The sequence below is a fragment of the Hemicordylus capensis genome, chromosome 8 (genome assembly GCF_027244095.1).
Source record: "Hemicordylus capensis ecotype Gifberg chromosome 8, rHemCap1.1.pri, whole genome shotgun sequence".
In the NCBI taxonomy this organism is placed as follows: Eukaryota; Metazoa; Chordata; class Lepidosauria; order Squamata; family Cordylidae; genus Hemicordylus; species Hemicordylus capensis.
The window spans coordinates 24,956,404-24,979,842 of record NC_069664.1 but is presented as its reverse complement, the minus strand read 5'-3'; the positions used below and the strand labels follow the sequence as shown (position 1 = coordinate 24,979,842).

General features: G+C 45.3%; 1 protein-coding gene and 1 non-coding gene across 7 annotated transcripts in view; both read left to right on the top strand.

Moving 5' to 3' along the window:
• LOC128333663 (opioid-binding protein/cell adhesion molecule-like) overlaps window positions 1–23,439 on the top strand; it is a 718,254-nt gene that overhangs the window by 455,052 nt on the left and 239,763 nt on the right. The gene's annotated exons all lie outside the window — the stretch shown is intronic.
• TRNAA-UGC (transfer RNA alanine (anticodon UGC)) lies at window positions 3,605–3,680 on the top strand. Its single transcript has one exon. It is a non-coding gene; the product is annotated as a tRNA-Ala (tRNA).

Below are 23,439 nucleotides of genomic sequence, written 5' to 3'. Positions count from 1 at the left end.
CCGTGGGGTCAGATCTCTCTGCAAATTTCCTTCCTCTGAAAGAGGGTCTGATCCTCCTCTAAACCACTGTCCCACTTACCAGTCTGCTGCTCCATCAGAGGTTGTAGGGAGGTAAACCTCTGTTGCCCCTCCTAAAGCACTCCTATGACAGCACCCCAGGGACCAGGAATCCTGGGAAATTTAGTTTTCTGGACTAACATAGATCTCAAAGAAGTGGAGAAGAAGGTTTGCAGGCTCATGGGTAGGAGGGAGGTGAGGGGTTCTTCCCTATCACACATTAAAATCTGAACTGGAGAAGCAATTGAGGTCATAATGTTCTCCTTGTATTTAAGGTGAGCATTATGAGTTGCTCAGGTTTCTATTCCTAGCCATGGAGGTACACACACTTCAGCAACATCTCAAACTATTATTACCTGATTAAAGATGGGTAGGGGGTGAGGGCTGTGATTTAGAGAAAGCGACTTGCCCAAGGCCACTTCACGAGTAGTTGAGGTGAGTCCAGGACTTCTTGGCTCACACTCCAAGACAGGGATAAGCAACCTTGGCCCTCCAGCTGTTTTTGAACTACAACTCTCATCATCCCCAACCACAATACTGTCGCTTCTTTCTCATCCATATTTCTCTAGAATTAGTTTGTCTTTCAGTGGGGTGAGCCATGTTGTTTCTGAGGCATCCTGGACAGTAGGAGGGAGGAGACAGAAGGGCGTTGCTTGGCCTCTCTCTTCCACGTTGCAAGGAACGCCAAGCTGGATTTGAATGTAGTCAATGTTTTATGTTTCATCTTGTGCACACGAGGGGTTAATTGCCTTGTGCGTCTGCCAGCTGCAAGGCTTTCCAGCCAAGGCAGCTCTTCCAGGAACAGGAGCACTGGGTTTCCAACACTTGGTCATAAATCAAGCAAAAATAATGTTGGGGAGAAAATAAAAATGCCCCTTCAGTGAACCTTAGAGAGGTCTTCTGCCGCCCGATAGATCAATGCAGCTTAAAGAGGGTTTCATTGGTTTCCTTTGGAGATGGTAGAAGAGAAGCAGAGATGATGGATAGACAAGGGGGGAGTGGGGGAGGGATTCGGTGAAACCCACAACTGCTGCGACCCAGAGTGCATCAATTCATTTCCTCCCCCACTTAGGAAGCCTGCACTGTTTCCATCAGCTGAAGTATGCCTGAAGACAATCCACTCCAATGTGTATTGGGTGGGACCAGTTTACCCATGTAGCAGACTGTGGCAGGAGATCCCTACGATGGGACTCTGTTTCCTCAGAGAGAACTTTCTACAAGTCAGAAAATGTAAGGAGAGAGGGAAAGAGAGGGAGAGAGAGAGAGAGCAACCTGTTCCCTGTTGTTTTTATGTAAAGGGCCATCAAAATGTGATCCATTACTTACATATAGTATAAGGCAAAAAAAGAAATTGGCCAAGTGTGTTCAGCTTTAAACCAAATGGTGTCACAAGCAAGGAGTGTCTTTACCCCTTCCATTGGTTCAACTTTTGAAGACCTTACTTTTAAATATATCTGTAGCTCCTTTCATGACTTTGATGCACAAACTGCATGTATGATTTATCCCTGTCACAGAAGATGACATTTGCCTCTGTAAATCTGTATTTATTCATGCTCTATATAAGCAAATACAATTTTTTCCTGTAATCTCATAGAAGCTTTCCAGTGTTAAAAAGAATAATGGAAATGCCCTGCACAAACACACTCCATATTTGGCATCACAGGTAGTTGCCTACTCCTAAATCCAGCCCTGCCGGGAGGCTTTTCAAACAGCAAGCTTTACCATGGGTTTACTGCAAGTTCTGGGCATAATGGATACTCCGATGCAAAAAGAAGATTCTCCACCCCACCCCTGGACATAAATCAGGGTAGGTTCCAATACGGAGGGCAAATCCCAAATCGTGTGTGAAGTGCTCTCTGAAATATCACACGGACTTCAGGGTAAATATGGCCGATATGTGAAAACACACACACACACCGTCCCAAAGTAAAGTCATGGTAAAGTCACCATCTGAAAAAGCTCCAGGTGTTGAATATTGACCGATTGTAGGGTCAGGTCCAAGAAGCTAGAAAGGGTCTGAAGCAGAGGAGACAATGCATGTTTAAAGAGACTCAGGGCATAGTCTATATAGAAAGCATAACTTGGAAACCAGGTTGGGTGCGAACAGGCAGAGGAACTGTAAGGGCTAGAAGCACAGCAAGATACTAACGTACGCAGGTAGTGCCTTCAAATAGCCATCAGACCCTATTGTTTTAGCATACATCTTTCCAGTAATAGAACTTGATTTAGTGCAGCACATAACTTTGTGCATTACCACATTGAATTCCCATTTAATTCAAGGAGCTTAAAAGCATACTTAAAATTAAGCAGGTACTGCAGTGCGGTTGCTTGCTAGCTTCAGGCTTATGTGTGCATATATATTTATGCTATCAAGATCTGTTCCTTTATCCTTTAAGCTTGCCTTGTAAAGCAGTTGTGCCCCTGTGAGTGAGTTAGTGAGTGAGCGAGCAAGCATACGTGTGTGTGTGTGTGTGTGTGTGTGTGTGTGTTTGCCATCTACTGCCTATTACCTGGTGTGGAGACTCCTGATTGCAATAGCTTGTGCTGCAATAATTGCATGGAAAGCCACTGTGGTGTAGTGGTTAGAATGCTGGACTAGGACCTGGGAGACCTGGGTTCAAATCCTCATTCAGCCATGAGACTTGCTGGGTGACTCTGGGCCAGTCACTTCTCTCTCAGCCTAACCTACTTCACAGGGTTGTTGTGAGGAGAAACCTAAATATGTAGTACTTAAATATGTAGGGCTCCTTGGAGGAAGAGCGGGATATAAAATGTAAGTAAGTAAGTAAATAAATAAATAAAATAAGTTAGGACTGATTCCACACATTTATGTACATTATGTGATTTCTCTCTAACTGATGTCTGGCAGTCAGTTAGGTGTTTGAACAGAACCCACCGAAAAGTGTTGTGCTCCAGATGGTGTGAGGGGATAATGAGCATCCTTCCTGCACCATTATGCCTGTCCTGGTGTAGCATCACCCCCAGGAAGCTGCTGGGCAGTGGCATAGCTAGGGGGGGTGGCAGCCCATTTTCAGCCCCCTTACAACATTTCACCCCCATGCCAGTTTCACCACCTGCAAATCAGGTGACGGAAGTGGGAAGGCATGTAGAATCAGCCCTAATTCGGAGAGAGTTGCCGATGATATGCAGGCAGTACGGCTTCCCATGATGTACACACTCACTCCTTCGGCTCCACTGTCTGGTCAATCTGGCTTTGCAGGCGGTTGAAACAGTATGGAGACAATAAAGGGATGCATCTGTAAATCACAGTTCAGCAACGTTTCTGCCTTGTCAACTTCAGCTCTCTGGGCCCTCTGTGTGTGTGTGTGTGTGTGTGTGTGTGTGTGTGTGTGTGTGTGAGAGAGAGAGAGAGAGAGAGAGAGAGAATCATTCCTCTCGGGCTCTTTATTGTGTGAAGGAACACTTCGTTCTCTCTGTTCTGGCTAGGTGTGTGCTGATGCAAATTCCCTCGTGGTACTTCTCTCCAGCATTGAGGTACATTGTCTCCCCAAGAACTTGGCGAGCCATTGCCAGTCCGGAGCGGGTTGGGGATGTAGCTCAGTGGGTAGAGCATCTGCTTTGCATGCAGAAGGTCCCAGGTTCAATCCCTGGCAGCATCTCCAGGTAGGGCTGGGGAAGACTTCTGCCTGAAACCTTGGAGATGTCGCTGCCAGTCAGCTTAAACAATACTGAGCTAGATGGACCTATGGTCTGACTCGGTACAAGGCATCTTCCCACGTTCCTAGGAATTGACAGTTTTGGGCTAACTGGACCAATGGTCTGGCTTTTGTACGAGACAGTTTTCACCTGACTCCACAGCCCTATTCATGCATTATGTTCAACGCTCATACAACCTGTGTGCAGTGTGCGCGCAGGCAAGTACAGTTATACATTTATATCCTGCTCTTCCTCCAAAGATCCCAGAGCGGTGTACATGGTTATGTTTCTCCTCACAACAACCATGTGAGGTAGGTTAGGCTGAGAAAGAAGTGACTGGCCCAGAGACACCCAGTGCTTTCACACGTCATGCTGAATGCAGATACAGCAGTACACTTCCTATCTGTACCCTTCATTTGAGTATTTGATGGATGAAGGTACCCAGGTCCGTTTTCAAGATGGATGAAGGTACTCTCCTCCACACAGAAACATGTAGCATAATATGATGTCCAAATAGGGCTCATGTGACTGCTGGAAAGAGGATGCTGTCCTAGATGGCCTTTTGCTCTGATCTGCCAATGCAGTCTTGCCTATATATATTTTTAACACACTATGCTCAGTGCACCAGAATATCCACCACCAAATCACACTTGACTCCCCTTTTCTCTATTCACCAGCGAACCTCCCCGCTCCTTCCTTGCATATGCCCACACATATTGTGCTGCCTCTCTTGGATACTTTCCCAGCATCGCTTGGCCTTTCTTAAACTAGGTGAACATATGATAGTCCTCGGAAGGCCTGATCAGGGGATTAATCTCGTGGTGGGGCTATTATCTCCCTTGATTTTTAATTGCAATGACCCACTAGGGCATCATTATATTTGTCAATGCAGCCCGGTTACCCGTTGACATTGCCTGCTGCTGTAGTGGTGGCAGCACAGCTTCCCTTGGGGAGGACTTCTATCAAAGGGCGTCTCGGCAGCTAAGAAAGCGACATGCACGGTTTTCTTTCTCTCTGCCTCTCTTGCTCTCTCTTTTCCCAAATCAAATTACATTTGCTTTGAATCATCTCAGATGGCATTGTTGCATTCTCAAGCCCGTATTTCCATGCACACAGACATATACACAAATGTCCAAAAGGGACTCTCTGTCTAAACAGGAACACAAAGGAGATGCCTGCAACAGCCAACGGAGAAATGCCATATTGGGCTGAATGGGGAGTTACTCCCCTGTTACTTATGAGAGAGAAAGGCAATACTTTCAAAGGTGCTTCAAAAGGCACAAGTTCCTTACACTGTGCACAACCACTGGGGGCGGGTGCAGACCACTTCTCCATCATGTCATGTCAATGACAGAATGCACAAGGGATCTTCCGCAGAGAAATGCAGTTTCAGCGGAGGTGCTCTTTTAGAAATCCTACCCCTAGACCAGGATTCAACCAGGTTGGTGGGCAGGCCTGCAGCCTGAGGGAACTCACAGCTGAGTTGCTGTTCTGAACGGAGACTTCCCAGTTCACATTCTCCCCACCCGCCACAGCTTTATATCAACTAAACAAACAGCAACTAATGATCCATATGAATAATTGCATAGTTTAATTAAAAAGGTGGGAGGGAGAACTGCAGATGAAAAAGGAGACAAAACAAACCTTAATTATTTGGTGGGGGGGCGGTTACCTTCCAAGGATTTGTCGCACTAAACTACAAACAGTTCATTAACATTAGACCACATTGCTAAAATCCTCTCTTTCGCCATTCCATGGAAAGAAAACCAATTCACACATCAGTAGGGAAAATGTATCACTTATCCAGAGTTGAAGGTCAGGAGTGGATCTGTCCTTAAAATCTTGTATTGTAATCCTTTTAGTAACTCCCCATGCTGGAAGGATCTGTAATTATTGATGTAAGGACAGATTCCATGTATTAATTCAAATATACTCCAAAAGCACATGGAAATCCTTGATGAATGAAGACGATGCCAGCGTGGTGTACTAGTTAGAGTACAACCCCTGCAAACTGAGCAAAGAGGCATCTTTTAAAAGTGGTGATTCTCTTTATTTAGCAGGGGGAGAGCAACTGGCTCTATCCATCCCCAGCACAGCATCCCTCCAGTGACTGTTGCCAGGGTCAACCTCATGTTCTTATGTTTCTTTTTAGATTGTGAGCCCTTTGGGGACAGAGGACCATCTTCTTGATGTATTATTTATTTTTCTATGTAAAATGCTTTGGTTGAAGGGTGGTGTATAAATATCCGTTGTCGTCGTCGTCGTAGTAGTAGTAGTGTGCTGAACTAGGACCAAGGAGACCCGAGTTCAAATTCTTACTCAGCCGTGAGACTTGCTGGGTGACTCTGGGCCAGTCACTTCTCTCTTAGCCTAACCTACTTCACAGGGTTGTTGTGAGGAGAAACCCAACTATGTAAATGTAAAGTAAATAAATGTAGTGTAAATGTACATGTATAAATATTAAATAGATAAATAACTAGTTCACATTCTCACCCACTATTTAATCAATCAATCAATCAATCAATTTAATACATTTCTATACCGCCCAAAACGCAAGTTCTCTGGGCGGTTCACAAACAATAAAAACTGCCAATAAAAAATTTAAGCACTTCAACCATTTAAAAGTTAAAACTATTAAAACGCAATTAAAACAGTATTTAATTAAAAGCCTGGGTGAACAATTGCATCTTGACTGGCCTTTTAAAAGCTGTAAGAGATACAAGAGATACAACAGACTACACTACAATAGGATCTTCTCTCTCTCTCTCTCTCTCTCTCTCTCTCTCTCTCTCTCTCTCTCTCTCTCTCACACACACACACACACACACACTCACTGCAATATTGCTTACAGCAACCCATGCAGTGGGGCACATGGTGACTCCTTGGCCTACCATGAAATGGCAGCTGTTATGGGGCAGGTAAACCTGCCAAGGCTTCCCCTAGCCTGCAGGGAGAAGTTCAACAGGCACAGCTCCTCCCATTGCTGAAGGACAAGTTGCACCTGTTCGACAAAAACATACGAGATTGCTAAATAGAATGCAGCACTTTCCCCCAGAGGCATTGGGACGAGGAGTACCGGGCAGGCGCCCTCTCTGGGTCAGAAGCTGGCGGCCCTTGGAATTGCAATCTGCTTGCGGCCAGCTGAGGCAGCCAGTCTGAAAAATGAACAGCTGTGTCCTAAGGCAGTGGAGCGGGAAAGGCAGAGTATTATATTTAGCTCTTGTGCTAACAATAAAAGTTGTCCTAATCGCTATATTCTGGAGAGTTCTTAAGAAAAAGAGTTCTCTGGTGGCACTACATCTGCTGATGGTAATGGCTGGCTTCCCGTTATTCCCTGGGCTCTGCCTTTGACCCTACGAAAATACGTCCTGGCACCTCCATCTTCCATCCCTTCTTCCAGACGCCTCCTTGAGTATCATTAGTATAACCCGAATGGATTGCTAGGTTCATCTTAACCCCCTTGACACTGCCCACCAAAAAAATTCCCAGTGAGAAATGCACAGGAAATTTGGGTATTGCTTCACAGGTAGAACATCTCTGGAAGGTGGGAGGAAAACACAATTTAATTCTATATGAAGAATGGACATTAGAGAATTGGGCCAAGAACTTAACTAGCTTTCCTGGCAAATCTCAACGCTTCCGATTCTACAAAACTCTTTATTAGGGGTTTTCGTTTATTCATTAACAAAGCCGCTTTGGAATAAAGGGGAGATTGACTCCCTTGGAAGAAATAAAAGGCTTAGAAATTACTGAGACCTAAACAAACTGGCTCTTGCAAAATCTATAAAGATTTAGAAAATGCAAGGGAAAAGATTAGACCGCTTAGACATCCATAAAGAAGAGGAAGCTTTAAGAACAGACTGAACAAATGTTCTTTTGAAAAAGCCAAGAAGTCAGATAAATGGTTAGTGAAGTTCTGGAAATGATCTGTGAAAAGTAACAGCCCCACCTTTTGAAGCAAAATGTGCTGATGGTTTTAACAATGTAACAACAAATAGTTATTGTGAATATTAACGTTTCAGAATAAGAATAATAATATTTTTAGCGGGGGGAGCAGGGAGGGATGGCAGTCGGCAGGCGCTTTTCCTTGGAAATGGGCACGGAAGGGATATAATAATTATTAATACTTAATTAATAATAGGATTGTTCAAAGCATCCTTTTTATTTAGGTGCCACCTTGATTCAACTTTGGATTTTGGAGATGTTTCTGATTTGATGCAGGGCTGAAGATTTGCCACCTTCCATCCCCACCTCCAACCCCTAAAGGTACTGACTAGACTGGACAGGGGGCAAGAGATAGGTTGATGGTGGTTCATCTTGCTCCTGGAAGAGAAAGAGAGCAGCAGCAGTGGACTGAGATTTAAAATGACACCTGCCAGTCATTCAGAGTTGTGGAGTCCTGTGAATGGTACAAAAGTTCCTGGGAATTATAGTCTTTTCAAGGGCTGCAACTTCATGCACAACAAGTAGTGTTTTGAGTGAATACAATTGGATGGACCACTGCCTTATCACTCTGCAAATGCTTTTTTTCTAAATGATCATTCTTCCCCTCCATAACCCTGCCTCCTGTTTCCATTTTTATACAGATTTAGGTATCCTATCAAGATGTATTTATTTATTTGGCGATTCTTGCTCCTCCTCAATTTTCAGTAGCTCTTGTTAAGTTCTGTAAAACAGAGTAAATGGGATGCAACCTGGGGTCTCCAAAGAAGGGAGCAGATTTAGTTCTCGCTCTACTCACCTCTCATAGTGATGTCTGACTTTCAAATAATCCAGGTGCCCACTTTTTCATTGCCCTAGATGGGCTGTCGAGCTGCTGCTGTTGTCCTTGTTAATGTACATGCCGGCTGCCAGTTTGCAAAGCATTAGAAGACAGGTCGCCACCGTGAGGGGCTTCCAATGTAAAAATTGCCACAGGAGAGATAGCAGAGGAAAGGGGCAGTGAAACTGAGGTAGGGTTAGGCAGAGGATATGTTTGCTCCAGTTATACGTAGTTGCATTAGAATGTGGGGGCAAAGGGATTTCATAGAGAAGATCTACTTTGATGAGGAAGCAAGAGAGCTGGCATCATGAATGGGTGCTGGGAAGCAGTTCCAGAAAGAAAGGGCCAGCAAGGGAGAAAGAGGCATTAGGGAGAGCAGGAGGCTGGTAGAAAGCTGGCCTGTTGTCTGAATGATATTGCAGATTTTGCAGACAGTGCTTGCAAAGAGTTCTGCTCTAGGGCAGGGGTAGGCACACCTGGCCCTCCAGCTGTTGTTGAACTACAACTCCCATCATTCCCAGCCACAATAAATTTTGGCTGGGGGTTGTAGTTCAACAACAGCTGGAGGGCCAAGTTGCCCACCCAGCTTTAGGGAGCAGGGGCAGCCCTTTCATGAGGCAAGGTAAGGCAGTGGCCTCAGGTGGCAGCTTGCTGATGGCCAGCAGGGTGGCAGAATGCACCTCCTGCCACCATCAGAACAGCTCTTCAGGACCGCTCTGACCCTTGCAAGCTTTGCAAGAAACGTCTTGCTTCAGACTCCCTGCAAAGCTTGCAAGAAGCACAAGCAGAAAAGAGAAGGCAGCTGGCAACCTTCCCCCTCCCTCATGCCACTTTCCAATGCGCAAGGATAAGTTTTAAGTGGAGGCACTAGCCCCCAACAGGGTGGCGGGGAACAGCAGGACTGGGGACCTTTCCTTGTGCACTTCAGTACCTTGGGTCCAGAGGTGGCCGGTGCATTCACCACCAAGGGCCTGGTAGGAGGCACCTTTACGTCTAGGCGGCAGCTTAAGCTTTCCTCTCCTCCTGCCACACCTGAAAGCTGTTCAGAGCAGTGGCGTGGCACCCAACTCCCACTGCAGTGGAGCGTCAGCTCTGCCACTCAGCTGGCCTCCACACATGTGCTGGTCACGCAAATGGCCTTCACCGGCTGAGTGACGGAGCCGACCCTCCACTGCAGCGGGTGTTGGGCGCCATGCTCTGAACAGCTTTCAGGTGCGGTGGGAGGAGAGGTAAAGCACCTACTAATTTACACTTAAAGGTGCCTCCCACCAGCCTCCCCCCCCCCGCAGTGGCACCCACTGCTGCTTGGGTCACCACTGCTGGGGGAGATTGCCTTTCCCCCCAAAAAAGACGATTCAGCTGCTGTGTCCACCCAGTCTTTTAAATCATTTTTACAGACGTACAAAGTATTGGCAGAACAAAAGTCCCATTCCTCTTAAAGAGGAAAAATAAACAGTTTATCATAGACAAGTCCCAGAAAGAGAGGTGGAGGGGGAAAATCCCATACTTGGTGTTGACAAAGCTTAAGGAAAATGGGGGTGGGGTGGGGGAGGGAAGAAAGAGAAAGAACCACTAGCAACAGAATGCTGGACCTTTTGCAAAACAAACTGCATTTGATATTTACAAATGTGTAATTTACTCCTTATCGGATTTTGTATGAAGTCACATTTAATGCAGCTCTTCTCTCACTGCGAGATTTGCCTCCCCCGGGGATGCTCAGTTAAATCCTAGGGAAAACAGTGAGCTTAGGGGGCGGGGGAGAAGACATCGCTCGGTGTGTGTGTGTGTGTCTCTGTGTGTCTGTGTGTCTGTGGAAGTTTGGGTAGTTTGTTGATCTGGAACTAAAGAGCCAATACGGGCATCTACTGCTTTTGTCATATTTGTATTTCCTCTTCGTTGGAAGTTGTATAGCCTCCAAGTAAGCCTGTGAAGGAGGTTAGTCTGAAAGGCTGCAACTTGTCCAAAGTCACCCAGGAAAAGCCACTTCATCTATAGCAAGCATGCTGAAGTCTTACCAATGGGAGGTGCTGCTAACAACTTGAGAGGAGAGCTGGGCTTGTGGTAGCTAGCATGAATTGTCCCCTTTGCTAAGCAGGGTCCTCCATTTGAATGGGAGGCTACCTGTATGGGCCCTGTAAGATATTCCCCTTAGGGGATGGGGAAGAGCACCTGCCTGCTTGCATGCAGAAGGTTCCAAGTTCCCTCCCTGGCAGCATCTCCAAGTTCAGCCTGAGAGAGACTCCTGCCTGCAACCTTGGAGAAGCCGCTGCCAGTCTGTGTAGACAAGACTGCACTGGATGGACCAAGGGTCTGACTGATTATAAGGCAGCTCCCTCTGTTCCTGTGTCCAAGGTGACAAAGCTGGGTTTCCTGTCCTTGAGCCCCCAGATGTTGTTGGGCTACAACTCCCATCATCCCCAGTCACAATGGCCCAACGACAGCATCTGGGAATGCAAGCATGGGAACCCACGACTTAAAGTATGAAAAGGAGACCTCTGGATTTCCAAATGGTTAGGAGGGGGCAGGGGCACATGCAGAGGGGTAACAGCTTTCCTCCCTGCCATGCATGCCTTACCCTTGACTGAAGAACGGTACACTCTTATCCCGGATGGCCACTGAGCATTGAGCTTCAGGAGGGATGCACAGGGAGCAGTGAGGGAGGAAGGGAGCACCTACCTAGCCAGCCAAATCAGCCAGATCAACCCTGGCAATCGATGGAGTGGCAGATGCTAACCGAGCAAAGAGGCCCCTTTTTGACATGCCCTATCCAGAGAGGCACAGCATCCCTCCAGTGGCTGTTGCTGGTGTCTACCTTCTTTGTAGGCTGTGAGCCCTTTGGGGTCAGGGGACCATCTTATTTATGTATTTTTTAATGTAAACTGCTTTGAGAACTTTGGTTGAAGAGCGGTATATACATATTTGTAGTAGTAGATGTCGCAGCCAGATTGCCCTTACATCCACATGCATGCCTGATAATGGTCATGTCCCTTTTGCCTGTGCCTTGGGTTGGATCCAAACATGCATGCCCACAGATTAGAAAGTGTCTTACTCATGGAAGGGCTCTGTTACGTCTTGGGTCAGACTGCTGTGCTGGAAAATTGAAACAAAGGCTTGTGCAATCTCACACTTCCACTTGTGCAATCTCTGTGCAAGAGGAAGCATCAGACCCGCAGTGGGATCTTCCATGTGAATTCTGGTGCAAGTACTAGTGAAGCTTGTGCAAGCACTATTTTCCTTTTCTTCTTTGCAATGCATCTGCGAATAGGAATCCCAGTCTTCAGCAATTCAGTACAAATGGGAGCCATGTTAGATGACTGAATTTATCTTGCTGTGCTGATGCACATCTGGTTGTGCACCTGTATTCAACCTACACACAAGGCTCCCCCTCCAGCAAGGCAATGCCTTCATAATGGAACCTCTTCCCTTGATGGATGGACTCTTCTGTGTTAGATATTTTATTTATTTTGCAGTTACATTTAGGTGCCATATTCTAAGGTGTCTGAGCACTGACTGTGTTGGATTCTAATAACAATAATAATTAATAAAAGGTAATCAGTGACCACTTCTTTGAAAGTTCCCCGCACATACCTCCGAGCATGACCGCTATAAGAGCAAGCCTTTGGAAATGCATGCAGTGTATTAAAGGGTTTTATTTAACCTTTTCTCTTCTCTCAAAGGGCTGCATTAGCCTACGCACGCAGGTGGAAAATTGAATAGGGTCATTTCTATCCCTACTATCTAACATGATGACTCAGGAACCCTGTAAAGAGCCTTTGCTGGGCTGGATTTCCCTTACAAAGCACTGGGTGGCAAGAGACGACACAAGGCTGTAATTGGAAAAGTAGCCAGGTTTGAGATTAAAGTTGTTCCTTCAGCTGAAACACTTTGCACAAAGCCTCCCTCTGAGATGATTTGCGTAATGCGCTTTGGTGTTGGGTGATGGGGGAGAGGATTTGGGAATCCCATAATGGAAATAACTCTCATGCTTTTATAATCAAACGCCATCACCCAATCAAAAAGATGAGTGCAAGGAAGAAATGTACCACATGTTTTCCCCAGCTCAGCCACGTCGTCTTTGCAGACTGAATTGCTAACAATATTCCGACCTGGTGGAGCACAACGTTGAAACATATAGAAACAAGACCTGCAGCCACTTTCTCCAATTCAATCTTGTTTTTATTGCAGCAATAGAGGCATCAAGCATATTAGCAAGTGCTTCCCCCATCCCTCGACTAACCTTTCCAGAGTCCCATTTGCAGGTTCCGGGTCTATCGAGAATGTCTTTCTTAGGGGTTTTGTTCTGCTGGTTTCTGAAGGTGACCAGTTCCTTGGCTTGGATGGCGAAAGAAGAGTCTATAAACTGCAGACACAAAGATACTGCAGAAACTGAGCATCCTCTGCTCCTGAGGGCAACAATTAGTCATGATGTAAAAAAATATCCCGAGTGGAAAGAATGACATCCTTTCAGACTGCCTTGGATGCCTTCTCTCTGCTCCCAACTCTCAGAGTGCTCTTCCTACTGATTTGAAGGAGACCTAGCCACCAGAATGAGCCACCAGAGAAATAACAGCTTTATTATCTCATGTCCCCTGTGATCACCTTGTTTTTCAGTGGAGTTCATGCATTCGTGAGTCATTAAGAGCTGGAGTACTCAAGTGATGCCCATTCATATTCTTAGATCTGGCCATCCTCACACATTACCGGGAGACACCACATTTAGATTACTGTAACATCTCCTTCCCCACGAAGCTGCCAACATGTTAAGATCTGTGGGGCCAGCCCTTCTTTACATCCCATTGATATCTGAAGAGACACTTCACTACACAATCGCCTAGAAACTATTGCTTCAGGTATTGTAAAAAATATAACCCTAAATACATATAGTTGCTTCGGATACGAGAGAAGGCCCTTTTCTGTGGTCACACCCTGAATAAGTATGGAAGCACCTTCCTTGCAGAAGCCCATTTCACAATTTATTTGCTGATTCTCACTGCCCTGTTAAAGCATTTGTGTTTTGTGCAGCTTTTAAGCTTGCTTTAATGAGTGAGGCTGAATTTCAGTCCCTGTGTCTCTTAAATTGTATTTAATTGATTTCATTAAATTCTATTTTATTTGTTTTGTTGCAAGTTGCTTTGGACATTGGGCTGCCAGAAAAAGTCCATCCCCATCCTCCTCCCACCACCACCAGCTTTCCCTCCCCGCACCCCCGGCAGTGCTTTCTCTCCTCAGTGCTGGGCTCCCTCCTTCCCTCCCCACCATTTTTGCCCGCCCACCTGCTAGGGCCCGCCGCCGCCATTTTCGCCCACCCATCTGCTAGGACCAGCCGCCGCCTCCTCACCCCACCATGGGCCTCCTCCACCACATCCCTGTCCCCGTCTCTGTCAGAGCCGTGCCCACTGTCGCCACCCGCACAATAGCTTTTGGGCCAGTAAGCTCCCTGTTCATGCCGCTCCGACCGGAAACTCCCTGCCGCATCCAGCCCTGCAGGCCTGAATGGCAGGAAATTAAAAGACACGTCATCAGTAGAAGAACTAAAGGGAGAGACTCTTGACTTGAGAGACTGCAGTGATCACCAAACAGGTCTGAAATTTTTGGGGTCATTTTGATTCGGCTACAAAACTCTTCGTTTTGGCATTTTTCATTTTCGGCAGGTGTACAAAATGTCCAAAAGTGCCATTTTTGGACACAAAATGTTTTGTAGCCGAATTGAAATGCACATCCCTATTAGGTAGATGTTCAATGCCATCTGGCCCTGTCAATTTGTTTATTTTTAATTTTTCCAGACAGTTTAGAACATCATCTCTTGTCACATCTATCTGACTCAGTTCTTTAGCCTCTGTCCCCAAAAAGCCTGGTTCAAGCACAGGCATACACTCAGTATCCTCTGCTGTGAAAACAGATGCAAAGAACTCATTTAGTTTCTCTGCAATCTTCATATCCTCTTTAATAATCCCTTTCACTCCCTCATCATCTAACAGACCAACCATCTCTCTGGTGTGATCATGTGGGAGCCTTGCACCATCCTACTCAGAACCTGTACCAGCTGCTTACTGCAGTAGGAGAAAAAGCCATCCCACCCAGCATGAGTCCCTCACATGATCACTTCCCCTCCTCCTACCTAGGTATTTATTTATACACAATCAAAAATTGGGAGCATGCATAGCTTCCAAAGCTCATTAGGACGCTTGTTTGTACATGCATGAGAACTAGCCTAACAAGAAATAACAGTGTGGATTCTCATTCTCCAAAAATGGTTTGCCAGCTAGTTATAAGTAGATATAAGGTTTGAATGTATGTATGATTTACACCCGAAGAGGAACTGTTTTTCATCCATTTAAAACACTGGGGGAAAACCTGATGTAAATTCTTTCTTGTCAGTCATTTCTCTTTCATTCACTGGAAGGAATTATCCAAGAATATACACTTGAATGATTTTAAATCTAAATGAAAATATAAAGATTCTTTTGCCCTAGCCTGGAGTCCCTGCAACATTACAAATTGTTGCTTAACGCACACACACACTGGGTCCTAATTGATTCTTCGAACCCAACTGCAATTTCAAACATGTCCCAGTCGGAGAAATCTACCGGCACTAATTCAACATGGAGAGCACTGATATGGCACTTAATGTGTGAATGAGATCAATTTCCCTTTCCCAGTTAGATTATGAGTTAAGTGTAACCCTGGCTGGGGTTGATTAGGCAGCAGGAATGAGACCAGTGAGTTGTAGACATAATGGGAACAAGATCAGACATCTCTTAGCAACTTCTTCACAGGACTGGAATGGGGACACTTCAGTTTTGGTTTCTTTTTGTCTTGTCTGCATCACCCATAATCATTCTTTCGGAATTAAGAAGATAGCAAACATATTTTTTGTGTGGTTTGGGGTTCAGAAAGATGTGATAAGACACAATTTTCCACGGCTCCCCTTTAGGGTTTATGGAACATAATAAACAGGGCAAAAAGAGGAGGGTTGGAAGCTTGAACTCTTCTGTGGAGGAAACTGATTTCTGGGATATCAATGCAATGTGGGCAAAGCCAAATTAACAGTGGGTGGTCCATTGACTAGAATACCTCTGAGGGGGCTGTAGTGCATCTCTGTGGCTATATTGCATTGCATTACCCCCCCGCCCCCTGAAACATACATGCCCCCCTTCTAAATCCATTGTCCTGCTTGTCGTAACAATGGGCACTTCAATATCATTATTTTACCCCAGTTTCTCTGCCTTTTCAATGCTTTGTCCTTAAATCTCAGGCTCTCTCTGCACAGCTCCCTGCCCGTAGGCTGCAGATGCTTTTGTTGCAGCTTAATAAGCCCCATTCTTAATAATATTACAAAAAAGGAGACTACTTTCATTCTTCCTCCCCTGAACCAAATTTGTTTAGCCCTAGAGCTACTGCAGATACTGAGAGGGAGAAAGGGCTGAGCCATTTATAGACAGCTCCACTTCATCCCCCTCTCCCCAAATACAGATATCATTTCATCAGTGGTGATCCCCAGCCAAAAGCTCTTGCAAGAATCAGTGCTGGGGAAGAATTAATCAAACCTGGTGCATGGCATGAAAGGAGAATCCAATGCAGTCAGAGCTTGCAGAGGTGACCTCAAAGTGTGAACCTCGAGCAACTGATAGTACAGCAGAGCCAAAGAAAGGAATGTTAACCAGCCCTATGAGTTTTAGTCAATCAATTAACCAATTAAATTTTGCATATGAGTAAAAAATAAGTCTGAGACAAAATGTCACAAACTTTGCCACTCCATTTGGAGCCAGAGAAACTGGGCCAGGGGAGTGGTATCTCAAGATGTTTCAGAGGTGGGACAGAATTTGGGGTAGGCTGGGCGTGAAAGGTGGCTGCCATTTTGTTTACCCAGAAACTCCTATCAAAGCAATGTAATGTCATCAAAGAGTGCTATTCATGAGCTTCTGAGTTTTCTTTTAAAAATGGCCACCACCAGTTGGTGGGCTCGATTGTCCCCCACAATGAATTTTGTTCCACTAATATTGTAGCTTATAGAAGCAAGAGGAGCATTGTTATTTATTTGTAATATGTGTACTTTGTCTTTTCATTACAATGTTCAAAGCAGGATGTTTGCTTCAAAACAATCCTGTGAGCTAAATTTTGGGTTCATGAACAGACCACCAGATCTGAATTTTCCAGACCCAAAGCTCTGTTGTGCTATTTCTCTCTGCTAGGGTTGCATATCAGCAGTCTGACTTACATAATGGTTATTTATACTAAAATGTATGAGTTGCTTTTTTGGCCGACAAGGCCCCCAAAATATCGAACAATCAGATTAAAAATGCAGTATGGAAATGGACAAGATAATGTAAAAGTGTGGCAGCACAAAAATCTCATGAGAGTATGATCTATAACAACGCCAGCTGTAAAAACCAGAAATTCAGGGAGAACAGAAAAAATTAGCCCAAATGGAAGGCTCATCTCAGCACGGAAGTCTGTACTACTTTCCTAATGTTTAAGAGGAAAAAGACTAGATGAGATGGGCTTCCTAAAAGAATGCTGGAGTCTGGAGTCACCTCAACGGACCATATACTGACCAACTGCACTTCAGTCTGTGGTGTGACATGGAGTAGAGCCTTCCTGTTGGACTGCATTCACCCATATGAACCTGCCAGGTCCCCTCCGTTCAGGTCCTTGGCCCTTCTCATGGCCCCGCCACTAAAAGAGATCCAATTGGTGGGGACCAGAGGCAGAGTCTTCTTAGTTGTGCTCCCTTGGCTTTGAAACACCCTCCCGAAAGAGCTTCGCCATGCTCTCTCCCGCAGAGTTTTTAAAAAACAACAGCTAAGGACGTATCTTTTTAGAAAGGCTTTTCTAAAGAAAGGACGTATCTTTTAAACAGCAGCGTTGGGAAGCTGGTGGCAGCCTGTGTGTGGCTGCCGCCAGGGCCCCCTGGCCCCGCCCCCAACGTCTGATGTCAGTCACAGGGCCCCGGCTAGCCACACCTCTGCGCCTGATGTCAGACACGAAGGACGTGGTCTCCCTCCCAAACAGGGCTGTGCGGCCCCATTTGGAAGGGAGAACAGCCTGTCCTGCGTTGGACAGCGTGGGCTGGAGCGACTCTCCCTGCCTTATAGGCAGGGAAAGCCATTCCGGCTGTGCCGCCAATGTAGCGTGGGCCGATCTCTCTCCTAAATGGGACCACGCGGCCCCATTTGGGAGGGAGGTCGATTGGCCCCGCTGTGTTGGCAGCGAGACCAGGAGCAGCTGTCCCTGCCATCACAGCGCGGGGCAATTTTGGCTCCATACGGGGCCACGCGGCCCTGTTTGAAACCAAAATAATGCCACCCACGTCTGATGTCAGATGCAGGGTGTGTGTCTGGGGCCGTGCTCGCAGCTCCTGATTGGTGGCGGCCCAGGTTCTTTGAACCCCTTTGCCCAATAGTGTCTCCGCCCCTGCTTTTAAATGTTTTATCTGTTGCTCATACCTTGTGGGTTTTAGCGTATTAACATTTTAACTTTAACTTTCTAATTTGGAACTTTTAAATTAGTTTTTACTTGATTTCTATTTTATTCTATATTGCTTTTATATTTTATCTGTTCCATTACCTTTGTGAGCCGTCCCGAGCAATAGTGCACTATTATTAATATTGCGATAGTGTGTTATAAATATTTGAAATAAATACAATAGAATTAAAGAAATAAATATGTGAGCAGGCAGGATTACGTAGGAGAAAGTGGTGATTTAATATGACTTATTTTACTGCTATTTTACATTTATTTGTTGGAGATGGGACCATAGCTCAGACGGGGAGCACATTCCTGGTATCTTCAAATAGGGTTGGGAGAGACTCCTGCCTGAAACAGGAGTTCTTTCTGAGCATGGAGGCACCTTTTTAAAGTAGTGATTCTCTGTTTAGCAGAGGAAGAGCAACTGGCCCTATCCGTCCCCAGCACAGCATCCCTCCAGTGGCTGTTGCTGGTGTCTATCCTACATTTCTTTTTTGGATTGTGAGTCCTTTTGGGTTCTTAAATATTAAATTAAGTTTATTCTATGCATGTATGTATGTATGTGTATCTATGTAAACCACTTTGTGAACTTTTGTTGAAAAAAATATACCACTTGTTGAAAAGTGGTATATAAATATTTGTCATTGTATTTGTAAACGTTGGAGAGCCGCGGCCAGTCAGAGGAGATTATGCTGAGCCAGGGCGCTTTCCAGACTAGCTGCTCATTAGCAGCAAAATGCCTCCATTCAGGCAAGTTGCATTTGGGCCATAAACAGCAGTCTTGCAGCAAAAAAACCCAGCAACTTTTTCATGCCGGATATATGTCATCCTTGCTCTATATTGCAGCGATTAAATTGGCAACAAGGCAATGGAAATGTGAATGGCACACTTCCGAGATTCATCCTGGCCCTGTTGTAGGGTCTAGTCTGGAAAGAGCCCAGATGAACCAATTGTATGACTTGATACAAGGCAACTTCCTATGAACCTCTTCCTGAAGTATCCTTTTCTGATTCTGTCCTGTTCTTCCTTACTTTCTCCTTTTTTGAGTGATAAGTATATTCTTTCTCTCCCCCCAGCTCTCTTTCTCTCTCTCTCTCCTCCTGCCTCCCAAATTTCTTTCAAGAACTCTATTGGCATGACGAGTTCTACAAGAGCTGCTGAGGTTAATACAGTCTCAAGTATATGTGTCTAGGATAGAGTTTCACAGCAGTTAATTGGGTTTTATACAGTGTGTCCATTCCTTGATTTGGTGAGCACAGATGGATGCCATTCTGTTATCTCTCTACTCCAATTCTTCTTTTTCTCGTCCTTCACTTTTAAAAAATGGGTGATGTGGGCACAGCTGCCTTCTCCCCCGCTTTCACTGTGTTTATATTCATAAAACCAAGAGAAAAATGCCTCTTAGTCGGTCAGCCCTCTTGTACAGTTTATATGACTTTTTTCTTCTTGGGAGTGTTTGGTTCTATGGCATGGTCGATAGAGGTATGGTGGGTCAACCAATGCTCATTGTGAAAGCATGCTAGAAGCCAGGTGTGGCAGGCTTTTGCATAAACTAAAGCCCTTGTTTGATTAACTGGATGGCAATTTGCCAGTGAAATTTCTCCTGTAGTGAAATTTGACATGCACGCAAAAATTCAGAGAAAACATCTTAAGAATGCTGAGGGAGTCCCAAAGGAGTTCTGATTATTTCCAATATCTCAGGGGGTGTTCTGCTCACCTTAGAAGGTGCCTCAGTTTTGCCTTAATTGAAATCCAAAGGAAATTTGGAAATTTCTCCTCGGCCAAAACATCTTAGGGAAGTCAAAGGAGCTAAGTGATGCGGTGAGGTTGGGAGCCCATGAAAGTACCACTAGATGTTCAAGTCATGGGGTTTACCAGTTGATGCATTTTTCCTTCGTATATCTGTGCCTTGTTGAGTAGCAGCCACCATTTATTTCCTCCCAAAATGCACCTTGGATGCCACAATGTCACACCATTTCCTGGTATATCCCAAAGGGAAATGGCCCTATAGGGGGCTCCCGTCCCCCCTCCCACTGGTGAATAATGTGATATGATATTCAGCCTTGCCTGGTTCATTTTCAGGGGAAGTCAATGGTAGGAGGCGAAAAATGGTTTTGTGCAAGAAAATGGCAAGAAAGCATTGATTAGTTAGTCCTTGCACTTGAGGTAGGTTAGGCAGAGAGAGCAGTGCCTGGCATGGAGTCACCAGTAAGTTTCATGACTGAACAGGTATTTGAACTTGGGTCTCTCCAGTCCCAGTCCAACACTCTATCCTCTACACCATACTGGCTCTTCTGAGGGCTCTGGGTCTTTGGCAAGAATGCCAACCACAATGCCTTTCAGCCAATTATTCTATCAGCCTCCCTCATCTTCAATCTCTGAGGGCAAGATTAGAAATATAGAAAGAAATCTATTCCCCTGTTTGCATCTTTCTTTTCCATGTTCCTTGCTGTGCTTTCCAACTCTTTGTCTCCATTTTCTTCTGCCTGCCACTTTCCAGAAACGTTCATTGCCTGAAATCTGTCTAATTCCAAATGCCCCAAAGCATTTTCTCTCAATAGTGGGGAGAGTTATTGCATATAGTCTGTTTGCAGAACAGGAGAACAAGTGGGACTGAAGTATGGCATTTAACATAGCAAGGAAGCAAAGAACTCCTTAGCTCTGGGAAGTGATGAAAGTAGATGAGATTAAAAATGATTTTAGTTCAATCAGGTTTTAATTATCTGCCATCTCCCATCTATTGGATCAGTTGCCAAATAAATTAAATGCAGAGTTATTTGTATGTTGTGTTGCTGAGAACAGCCCCTTCTGATCTTTGGGTTGGGACGGGGTGGAGCGGAGAGATAATTTCTGAGGTCCTGACATTCCTCGTTGGCAGATCAACTCGGGTATGTTTCTCGCAACTAACTCACCATTGCCTCGCACTAATTTTACAGTAAATTAATGCCAAGCCGACGTTTGCATGGATTTAATTAGCAGGCAACACAAACTTTTATAAACCTTTTGCAATGGCGATTTAAACCTGATTGCAAAGTTATTAAAGGCAGACGTGGCAGGCTGGTTCTATTACTCTGCAGGGAACAAGCTTTGTGTGGGGTGTGTGTGTGTGTGTGTGTGTGTGTGTGTGTGTGTGTGTTTGCAACAAAAACGTTGGGCAAATCCAGACCTAGAGTAAAAGGATAGAAATCTCTTTGTTTGAAGTGGAGTTAGGCCATTTTTGAATGGCAACTGAATTTGTGCTGCTTCTTTATTGTTTTCCTTTAAAAGCTGTTCTTAATGTGCTGCAGTTTAAGAGTTTGGCCAAGACCAAGAATACGATGAGTTTTAATATCTGCTTTCTCTCTCCTCCATTTGCAAGGGGATTCATGCAGTGGTCTTAATGGTGCCTCTCTGTCTATAAATTATATGATCTGTGAAACTGGGCCCACTGTATCCTTGAACAGCATTTCCTTGGCTGGGAAAATAGCCAGTTTGCATTGTAGCTGCTTCCATTTCTCTGGGTAAATAGATATCCTGAGGAAAACGTAGTTGGCCTTTGATGTGGCTATATGATACAGTCGGAATGAGTATGCAGATAGAGATTTTGACATTGCTGGAGGGCTGTGTGGAGTCTGTGCCCTTCCTATCAGGACTTGTGAGTAACAGAGTTTGTTTCAGAGGTTATAGACTAAGGGTAATCACACGAAACAGGAGTTACACGTTACCGGCAAACCTGTAACTCCAGTTTCGTACCATGTCTGAATGCATGTATAACACTTGCTTTACACCGTGTATGGGTTGTTTTATGGGCAGTGTAATCCTGCCTTGTGAGATTTCTTTAACTTTCCATATAAATGAAACACAGTAACAACAATTACATGATAACTTTGCACTTCGAAATTTCTTTCTTAAACACACAGACAACAGCATTTGCAAAATAAAATTCTAAAAGTTACAAAGACTTGCTCAGACTCATGTGTCCAAACGGAGGTTTTTCCTTTTGGTGTTGTTGTTGGCTTGTTTAGAGTTCTTTCTTTGCTGTGACATTAAGACACAGTCTGTTTCTGTCTCCCCTTCTTGAAAGCCTGAAAGTAATAAATATAAGCTTAATAAATAACCAGTCCACAGGAGCGCTCTCCACAGATACCTTCTTCAGGAGATCTCTGCATCCTTGGAGGAGGATTGTGCCTTTAAAAAAACAACAACCATATATGGTAGTCCCTATTCAACTCGTGCTAATGGCATAGCAGGGAAATGACTTGACTAGCAAGCCAGAGGTTGCCAGTTTGAATCCCCACTGGTTTGTTTCCCAGATTATGGGAAAGACCTAAATGGGGTAGCAGCAATATAGGAAGGTGCTGAAAGGCATCGTCTCATACTGCACGGGAGATGGCAGTGGTCAACCCCTCCTGTATTCTAGCAAAGACAACCACAGGGCTCTGTGGGCGCCAGGAGTCGACACCGACTCGACCGCACACGTTACCTTTACCTATTCAACTTGCAGCCCCCTACTGGACAAGCCTATATCACCTGATGTTTTAATCCTTAAAGAGCAGGGGTTACACATGCAACCCCAGCTTCGCAACCAAACCACAGGGTTCAGTTTACTTACTAAACTGGCATTTGGAGCTGAGATTGCTCCTCAGTGTCACCGCTCCAGACCTCTGTTAGAAGGGGTTGTTGTGTTGTCTGCATGCGTCCGCCACTATAACTGTGGTTAAAGGTTAGGCGACCAGTGAGAGGCCAGCTCGGAGCAGCACCAACAGGGGTTATGCTTTAGGGCTTACTCAGCACACCATTGTGTGTCCCCTCCCTGCACACATCCGACTTCCTCTGCCTGCCAGCAGGCACACCAGGGCCTGCTGCTTTTATAATCAAAGGGCCAGTAGCACTCCCAAGGGATCAATGCTTGAAGCCTGCGATCCTTGCAGCAACGGCAGTGGTAGGTCTGTGCTAGGCATGCTGGACCTGTAGGGACCCCCCCCACACACACACACCTTGTGAACGATTTCCTGGAGCTGTGAAGCCATGCCCACAGCCTGGCACTGGCATGGCTGTACAAGTGGGTAGAACCGAGCTCGGAGGACCAGAAAGTTGGAGGGGAGACTCTAGCCTGCCTCTGGAGTTTCCCAAACTGGGAATGGGGGATTGTCTATAATGTGATCCGAAGTTTAGCACTGCAAACTGCAGTTCTAAGTCAGTTCCTGTGATGTCTGAATGCAGCCAATGTGTTCAAGCATTTATGGAACACATGTATGCCTTACATTTATATCCCACCTTGCTTCCAAGGAGTTCAGATGATTTTCCATCCAGGCACTCACTCACTGGGTTCAGATGTGACGGTAAACCTTGCTCCTGGTGGGTACCATTTCCCCCCATAAGGCTCCAATATGAGGGCAGTATGAGGAAAAGAAGCATGGCAGGAGTATTTACTTCACCGGTGTCCTTGTCATTTCTCCAAAGTGCATGAGAGCCCTTTGCATTTTGATGATAATTTGAAAAACATTCATCATTTT